This window comes from Chrysochloris asiatica, unplaced genomic scaffold (assembly GCF_000296735.1).
Source record: "Chrysochloris asiatica unplaced genomic scaffold, ChrAsi1.0 scaffold00091, whole genome shotgun sequence".
In the NCBI taxonomy this organism is placed as follows: domain Eukaryota; kingdom Metazoa; phylum Chordata; class Mammalia; order Afrosoricida; family Chrysochloridae; genus Chrysochloris; species Chrysochloris asiatica.
The window spans coordinates 7,812,110-7,821,098 of NW_006408609.1; positions in this window are offsets into that span (position 1 = coordinate 7,812,110).

The window sequence follows — 8,989 nt, forward strand, 5'->3', positions numbered from 1 at the left end:
GGTAGTTTAAAACTGCAGACTTTGAGGCTAGCATCCCAACTCTTCACCACTATGCTACCTGAGATCTTTGACATAGGAATAAGGCTGTCTTTCAACATATGAGTGTTGTTGTTGTTAGGTGCCATCAAGTTGTTTCTCATGCATAGTATACCTATGTCCAATAGAATGAAACACTGCCTGGTCCTGCTCCATCTTGAAAATTGCTGCTGCACTTGAACCCATTGCTGCTACCACTGTGCCAAACATCTCCTTGTGGGGGTCTTCTTCTTTTTCGTTGACTCTCCTCTTTACCAAGCATGATATTCTTCTTCAGGAACTGGTCCCTCCTGATAACATGTCTGAAGTATGAGAGAAGAAGTCTGTCCATCTTGGCTTCTAAGGAGCATACTTCCTCCAACAGATTTGTTTGTTTTTCTGACAATCCATGGTACCTTTAATATTCTCCTTCAACACCACAAATCAAATGCATCTATTCTTCTATGGTCTTCCTTATTCACAGTCTAGCTTTCATATGCATATGAGGCTATCAAATATACTATAGCTTGGGTCAGGTACATTTTAGTCCTCAAGCTGATGTGTGAGTGTTGGAGAGCTATATATTAAATAACATTATAATGAACTTTGGTGTGATACTCTAAGATCAGCACTGGACTGCTAACTGCAATATCGGTGGCTCAAACCCACCAGCTGCTCCATGGAAACCCTCTACAAGATCACTATGAGTCAAAATTGATTATGGTGCTTAAAAACAACAATGAAAGAAATGTGTCTAAAGAATCAGGCTTTGGTAAGTAGTGTTTAGAGAGGGAGTTCATAACTTCATGAGAATACTTTACATAAATTAGTACTAATTGTCTCCCCCAAAGCAAGACCATTTAGCAGTTTATTGCTTCTACTTTAAAGATTAGTTTTGGTGTTTCTGATGATCCTACTTCCTCACTGAAATTTTACTTTTTGTCCGGTAGGGACTTAGATATGTCACTGATCATCCTTTCTGGTTTAGTTAACTTATAAATGTGTCATAAAACTCAATTAACTCTTTGCCATCAAATTCATTCTGACTCATAGAGACCCTATGGACAGAGTAGAACTGCCCTACGCAGTTTCCAAGACTAGTTTACAGAAGCAGACTGCCACACCTTTCTTTCATTGTGCAGCTGGTGGGTTCGGACCACTGATCTTTCAGTCAGTAGCCGAGCTCTTTAATCACTATGTCACCAGAACCCCTTACGTTTAACAAGTTGAGGAAACAAATGATCAGATCATGCTTGATAAGTTCTGTAGCAATCAAGGACAAAAGGCTCTAGAAAAACAACAGGTAGACTTTCATTTTGAAACACAACTTCTAACAAATGAAAAAGATAAGCGTGTCTCCAGTTCTTATTTATGAACAACCACACTGTCAATAGCCTTGCTATTGATCAGGGAGAAATTTCTAATTTATTGTTTCACTGTGCTGGGGTCAGATCACCCTAACCCTGAAAGGGGCTGTTTCATTTCTTCTGTACATTTTTATTGTTCTCAAAATATGTGCCACAAACTATGTACCAAGTCCTGGCAAGTAGAAATGTTTTCTTCTTCTCTGTCAATAGTTTTCTATGTAATTTGAAAATTACTAAAAAAAATATTGGGAAGTCCTATGCCTGATCATTTACAACTGAGCTAAGGTCACAAAAGGAGAGAATAGGAGCATGTGGGTAGTTGAGAGGGAGAAAAAAAAATAGGAATGTTAAGAAGTTACATAAATGTCCTCTAGCTCATTCGCTGTTCTGAGGACTAATGTACTGTAGCAATTCATCAGTCATTCTAATAGTCTTTTAACTTCTGTCAGAAAGCCTACTAAATGCTAACATCTTAAATGTTTAATATTCTAAAACATATTTTCATTAATCATGCAAATTATCTGGGCATCCATATTTTACAATAACCTCTTTTGAGATTAAGAGGCCTAAGGCTTTGTGTATGAAAAAATCATGCTAGTGAGTGATAGTACGGATGCAAATTTAACTTGGAATTTATGAATTTTAGAAATAAAAAGTTGCTAATAAAATTCCAGTAGTTATATACTACCACATTTATATGATATATGAAGGAAACAAACAAAAAATGCTACTAATGTCAGGTACTTCTGTTCCGGCAGAAAGCAGTTAAGATATACACATATTTCATTCTACATTTTTTCCTGTTCATTTATTTATTTATTAGCCATTGTTGAGAATATACACAGCAAAACATACTCCAATGCAACAATTTCTACATGTAGAACTCCATGACATTGATTGTATTTTTCAAGTTGTACAGTTATTCTCACCTTCCTTTTTGTTGTTGTTGAGTGCTGTTGAGTCGGGTCCTACTAATAGAGACCATGAATAGTGTTTCAGAGGAGCAGATGGTGAATTTGAAGCACCAACCTTTTGGTTCAAACCCACTTTGAGGTCCAGTGCTTATCCGACAGCGCCACACCAGGTTTCCTTCTGAGCTGTTAAGCCCCCATTAACATAAACTCATTGTTCCCTAAGTTTCCTTTCTAACTTTAGTTTTGCTGCTGTCACTTTCATATCATCTGGTAGTGTACTGGTTATGAGTTGGGCTGCTAACCTCAAGGTCCAGCTGTTATGCAGGAGAAAGATGAGGCTTTTAGCTCCCATAAAAATTTACAGCTTCAGAAACCCTCTGCAGAGTCACTATGAGTCAGGATCGACTCCTTGACACACTATCACCACCACCACCCAATAGTTCTTAAAAGAGCATATCACTCAAGGCAGACTTTTTATATTAGTTAAGGTAGACTACTATTTTGTTTTAAGAACATTTCAGGATATATTTTTGTTTTAAAATTTAAAGATTACCTCAGAGCAACAATTTTAGGGGTTCATCTAGCCTTTACAGTTTCAGAAAGTCTGGAGTTCATGATAATTTGAAATTCAGTTTTGCATTTACCCCATTTTGATCAGGATTCTTCTATAAGATCTTTAATCAAAATGTTCAGAGGCAGTTGCTCATCAAGGCAGTTGGCCACACATTCCATCTTCTCCCTCTATTTCTGACTGTTTTTCCCTGGTGTTCTAGAAAACTGAGATAATTGTCATGCATTAAATGACCACTTGTGAAATTTAAGACTCCAAGCAAGTACTGCTCTAAGAAGTAGAACAGAAGCAATGAACACATTATTAGGCCAATTAATTGAGATGTATCATCAGATGATACAACCTTACTTACTGAAAATGCAGAAGACTTAAGACACTTACAAATGAAGATCAAGGTTCACAGCCTTAAATATGGGTTGCACCTCACTTTAAAGAAAACAAAAATCCTCACCACTGGACCAATAAATGACATCATGATAAGCGGAGAAAAGATTGAAGTTGTCAAAGACTTTGTTTTGCTTGCATCCACTATCATCATTCATGGAAGCAACAGTCAAGAAAACAAATGAAGTATAAAATTAGGCAAATCTGCTCATAAGACCTCTTTAAATTGTTCAAGCGCAAAGATATGAGTTTGAGGACTAAGGTGCTCCTGACCCAAGCCATGGCATTTTCAATATCCTCCTATGCATGTGAAAGTTGGACGATGAATAAGAAAGGCTGTAGAAGAATTCATGCATTTGAAGTTATGGTGTTGGTGAAGAATTTTGAAAGTATTGTGGACTGCCAGAAAAGCAAGCAAACCTGTGTTGGAAGAAGAGCAGCTAGAATGCTCCATAGAAGCCAGGATGATGAGATTTTGTCTCTCATACTTGGAACATATTTTCAGGAGGGACTGGTCTCTAGATAAGTCCATCATGCTTGGTAAAGTGAGGGTCAGAGAAATAGAGGAAGACCTCAAATGAGATGGATTTGCACAGTGGCATCAGCAATGGATTCAAACATAACAATTGTGAGGATGGTGTAGGACCAGGCAGGGTTTTCATTCTGTAGGGCATAAGGTTGCTATGGGTTAGAACCAACTCGATGGCACCTCACAACAACAAACCTCCAAACCAAGACACCCAGCCCCATGAGGTTTTTGGTTGTACACAAACAAACTCAGCTGCTACTCTTTTTCTCCCCTTTGGTCATTGTTATAAATATATCTGTCACACAACTTTTGCCTATTAACCTTTTTTCAGGTGTACACTTTATTGCCATAAATGACCATAATGTTCTGGACATCGTAGCTTTAATAGATGTCAATTGTTGCTAAATGGTATTGTTGGTATTTTTCCTGTAGGACTGGCTGTATCCTTTATTACTGAGTGGACTGTGGGCCTGATTGTTAGTAGAGGGAAGAGCAAGTGTTGCCTGCAGTTAGGTAGATCTGAACTATATCTGCTATGAATATCTCCATTATATACTGCAAGTTAACCCAATTCTTGGATTTCTAAACTGGGGAAATATGTGGGCAAGCCCCATTAGCCTGAAAAATAAATTAAGGTGGACAGAGCATAAGTTTTGGTGGTTTTAATAGAAATGTTTTCATTGAAGCTACTTGATTGTCATCAGGGACCAGGCTGTAGTGAAATGGAAAGAAATGGCCTGAAATCACATGAATGTAGTTATGTTGAAGTCACAGATCAACTCTTCTTAGACCCAAGAACATGACTTATCAACCAGCTAGAACCCATGAGCCTCAGTGGATCAGTGTAGCATTCAAGGTTCCAGCAGGAAACAGATGCCACATTCTAATTACTATAGTTCAAGGAAGAATTCTTTACAAGGGACAAATGACAAAGGTGTGGGCAGGATACGTCATGTTGTTGTTTTCAGGTGCTGTGAAGTCAATTCCGACTCACAGCAATCCTGTATAGCGTTTTCCAGAAGTGGCTGGTGGGTGTGAACTACTGACCTTGTGGTTAACAGTCTAGTGTGTATCCTACAGCTCCATATCAGCATTCTTAGGTAGGGGATAGGAGAATCATTTGTGCTGATACTCGAAGCTAGAAACCACTAAGATGTTGTTACTAAATGTAGACGTTCAGAGATGAGAAAAAGAAACAGCTGCTGGAATGTAAAGGAAAAAGTCATATAGAAACCTGAGCAGAACAATCAGTTCAGGTAAAGTGAGATGCCAGCCTAAAGTAAATAATAGAGGGAATAAACAGCTTCACTCCTTTCTCTCCTTCCATTCTTGATGGGGTTTCTCATTCACTGAGTCAAAAGGCATCCTTAGGACACAGATCAAGGGTGTAGACCATACAGGCTGGACTTCCTTCTGAACAAACACCAATGGTTTGTGTGTAAAGAGTGATTTTGTAGTGAGATATGGAGATATGATTCACAGCGGCTCATAACTTCCAGTTGGGTGAATCACACTTTTTTTTGTTGTGAAACCAAAATTCACAGAAACCATTTCAATGACTGTGTTGCTTCTTTTACCATTTTCCTACATTTTCTTTCATGGTCTGTTTCTGCACAGTATCTCCTGATATAGACTTTACTATCTTAACACAATTTTTAGTAGCATCATTATTCCCTCAGTACATGTGCATGAATTTATTTGGCCCCCAAATATTCAGACATTAAAACAAAAATTTAAATAAGACCAAAACAAAACATAATCTCCCCCAGGAGTCTTTTTTTCAGTACCATACTGTATCTTTAAATATCTAGAGTCTGTATTGTTCAAGGAAAACTGAAGCCTTTACTGTTTTACAAGGTTTGCTTTCTAATTATATTTCTCCAGTAAAATATTTAAGTATTACTTTCTGAATCATAAGTTCTAAGAAGCAATAAAAATCCAAAGGGAAATACAAAAAGACAGATTTTTTTTTTCTAGACCATTTTCAGTGTCTGCTATGGGAGTAAATGAGTAAAGGTTTAAAGAATAAATAGTTGCAGAAACCAACTTATTTCTGTACATAAGTTCACGAAGCCCCCGGGCAGAGGAACGTATGTATCTCCTTGTGTTGAGTTCTCTATTTTTTAATGAATATGTATATTGGGGGAAAACTTCCATCTGCTCTCTTTTAGCTGATTCTATCACATTTTTTTGAGATGTGCATCATTATGGAGCTTCAGAGAAAGACGATCATTTACATTACATATGGATATAAAGGAGCGAAGGAGTTGATGAATTGCAAACAAGAATAATTTATACGGACAAAGCGTGCCAAGAGTGCTTTTCACCCCATTTTACTCTGCAAATGGAATGATTCCTGCCCATTCACTTGGCCCAGTGCCCAAGAACTAAGAGAAGAAACTATCCCACTAACCTTATGCATAAGGATTCACCCCTTTTCTACTAGGGAGGGACTGGTGCTCTCCACTCAGGCCCTCGGGGACCTCAGAACGTCAAACAAGATCACTGAGCATGCTAATGTTGTTTTTAAGATTCTGCCCTCACGGCTTCTTAATTTATAATATAGATCACACAGACACATGGATACTCTAACTGGTACAATTTAAATAGAAGTTTGTGTGATAAAGAAGGGAAAGGCTCATATCCCATTTTCCTGGTAGCCTCTCACCCTCTCTGGGTACTTTGATTTGGTTTCCTATGACAAATGATTTACCTAAATGCTTATAAGTTTTGTACATCTGTACATATCTACATTTAGGAATCTTCCCTATTTAAGGCTTCCTGTTACCTATGCCGTAATCAACTGCAATTCCATTATTTGTAAGAGATCAGGGCCCAACTGTACAGTAATAAGTGTTATAACCCCAAATCTTTTATTCATTCATTAATGTAAGCATTCACTTATATATTCAATTATTCTTCAAAAATAATTATCCCTACATTGTACCAGGGGTAAGGAATCAAAGCAAAATACAAGTAGCCTCTTGAATTCATCAGGAGTAAAATATTCTGTCATGGTGAGTTGGTCATTTCTCTGAGAAGTTCTGTTTAACAAGCTGATTCTCTCTCATTGCTGCCAGATAACACATACTTCCTTGCCCCCAGCTTGTGTTTTTAAGAATTCAAAGTTCCTACAGATCCAATGTTGAGTCCAGATGACATGTGAACTGCTTCCATTTTATGTGCAGACATCAGTGGATAGAGTAAAATTAGTGGATATAATTATAGTAGTTTTATGCACATACTATACCCATTTGGAGTCCTGGTGTGGCGCTGTGGGTTAATTCACTGACTGCAATATCGGTTTGAACTGCAAGGTCAGTGGTTCAAGTGCACTAACTGCTCCTTAGAAACCCTATACAGGGTCACTGTGGGTTGAAATCGACTCAACAGCATTTAACAACAAAAACATACCCATTTTTGCTGTCTCATTTAATCAACACAGCAATATGAAGGATTAGTACTATTACTATTTACATTTGTAGATAAAGAAACCTACACTTAGAGGATTAATGACTTGCTCAGCTTCACCCAGTTCTCAGAACAAATGAGTCAACTCTGACTTTCCAGTCTAGTTATTTAAGTCAATGTTGATTATGATCAGATGAACTGTGGTAAAATAAGAGGAGGCAGCATAAAGTAAGGGTTACTTCTTTCTTATTTCTGCTAGTAAAAAATTTAGTCAAGTTTAGAAACTGATGTTCTTTTATCTATATTTAGTCCATTTTCATGTACTTTCAATCTTTATAAAACTTTAGTATGACTTCCTACTTTGTGGGAGGGTACTGGAAATCTGCATGTTGATTAGGTATACAATTTTTATTGTTGGTAGAGTGTATGTGTGGGGGGAGGTGGTGGTTATGTACTATCTAAAATTCTTCATAATATTATTCTCAGAACTTATGCTTGTAACGGAAGTTTCTCAAGAGGAAATGTCATCAATTTGGCTTCACTCAGGAAGTTGCGAGGCATCTGACTGTAACCTCAGAGAATTGGATGCTGTCTAAAGTCTGATTATTTAGCTATCTGTCATTTGAGAGGTTTTAAAACTTTTTTGTTTTTAATTGATTCCCATGACAATTTAATTGATATGAAAAAAAGGCTTCAGGATGAAGGCATAGTCCTGTTTATTTCAGCAATATAATGAAGGAAAACCATGAATTAAAATGATCTAAATTTTAAAATTTTATTAAAACATACTATGAAGATTTTATCCATTTACCTGGAATAAAAATTCCTCTAATCATGTATATGGACTCCTAGTGTGGCTCTCTAGCATAAGCTCTGGACTGCCAACCATAAGGTGGTAGTTCAAAATCACCAGGTGCTCCTGGGAAACCCTATTCAGAGTTGCTATGAGTTGGAACTGGTTTGATGGCACTTCACAACAGCAACAACAATCAGGCATATAGGCAACTCTGGTGGCGAATGGGTTAAGCATTGAGCTTCTAACCAAAAAGTTCTTACTATTGGAACCCATCAACTACTTGGCAGAAGAAAGATGAAGCAGTCTGCTCCCATAAAGATTTATAGCCTCAAAAACCCTATAGAGTAGTTCTATAAGGTCTCTGAGTGAGTTGAAAGCATGCATATTGCCCCAACAGCTTTCAACTTGCCAATGTATAATATCTAGGGCATCAGAATATTATTTTCATTCTATAAATGTGTACATAATAAAATACTCAACTGATACTAAAAATGAGGGTGACGTCCAAAGGGTCTTTATTGGCATACTTTGGTGAACTATTTCTTGCCTTTTCACTTCACTTTATCTGGTAGAGAGAAATAGCCTGTCTCTGTCCTGTTGATTTTCCCTTTTCCTCAGATAGCACGATGAGGGCAGAGTAGAAAGAATCGGGTTAGTTGGGTGAAGACAGCAGCTCTCACTTACTATGGTTGACTTCAGCTCTGTGTTATTGTTAAGTACCGTCTAGTCAGTTCCGACTCATTGTTGTTGTTGTTTTTGTAAGGTGCCAGTGAGTTGGTACCAACTCATAGCAACGTTATGCAGTAGAAAGAAACATTGCCTGATTCTGGGCCTACCTCACTACAGTTGCCACGGTGAGTCTATCGATGCTGCCACTTGGCCAATCCATCTCATTGGGGTCTTCCTCTTTTGCTCTGACCCTCCACCTTACCAAACATGATATCCTTCTCCAGCGACTGGTCCCTCATGAAAATATGTCCGAAGTATGAGAGATGAAGTTTG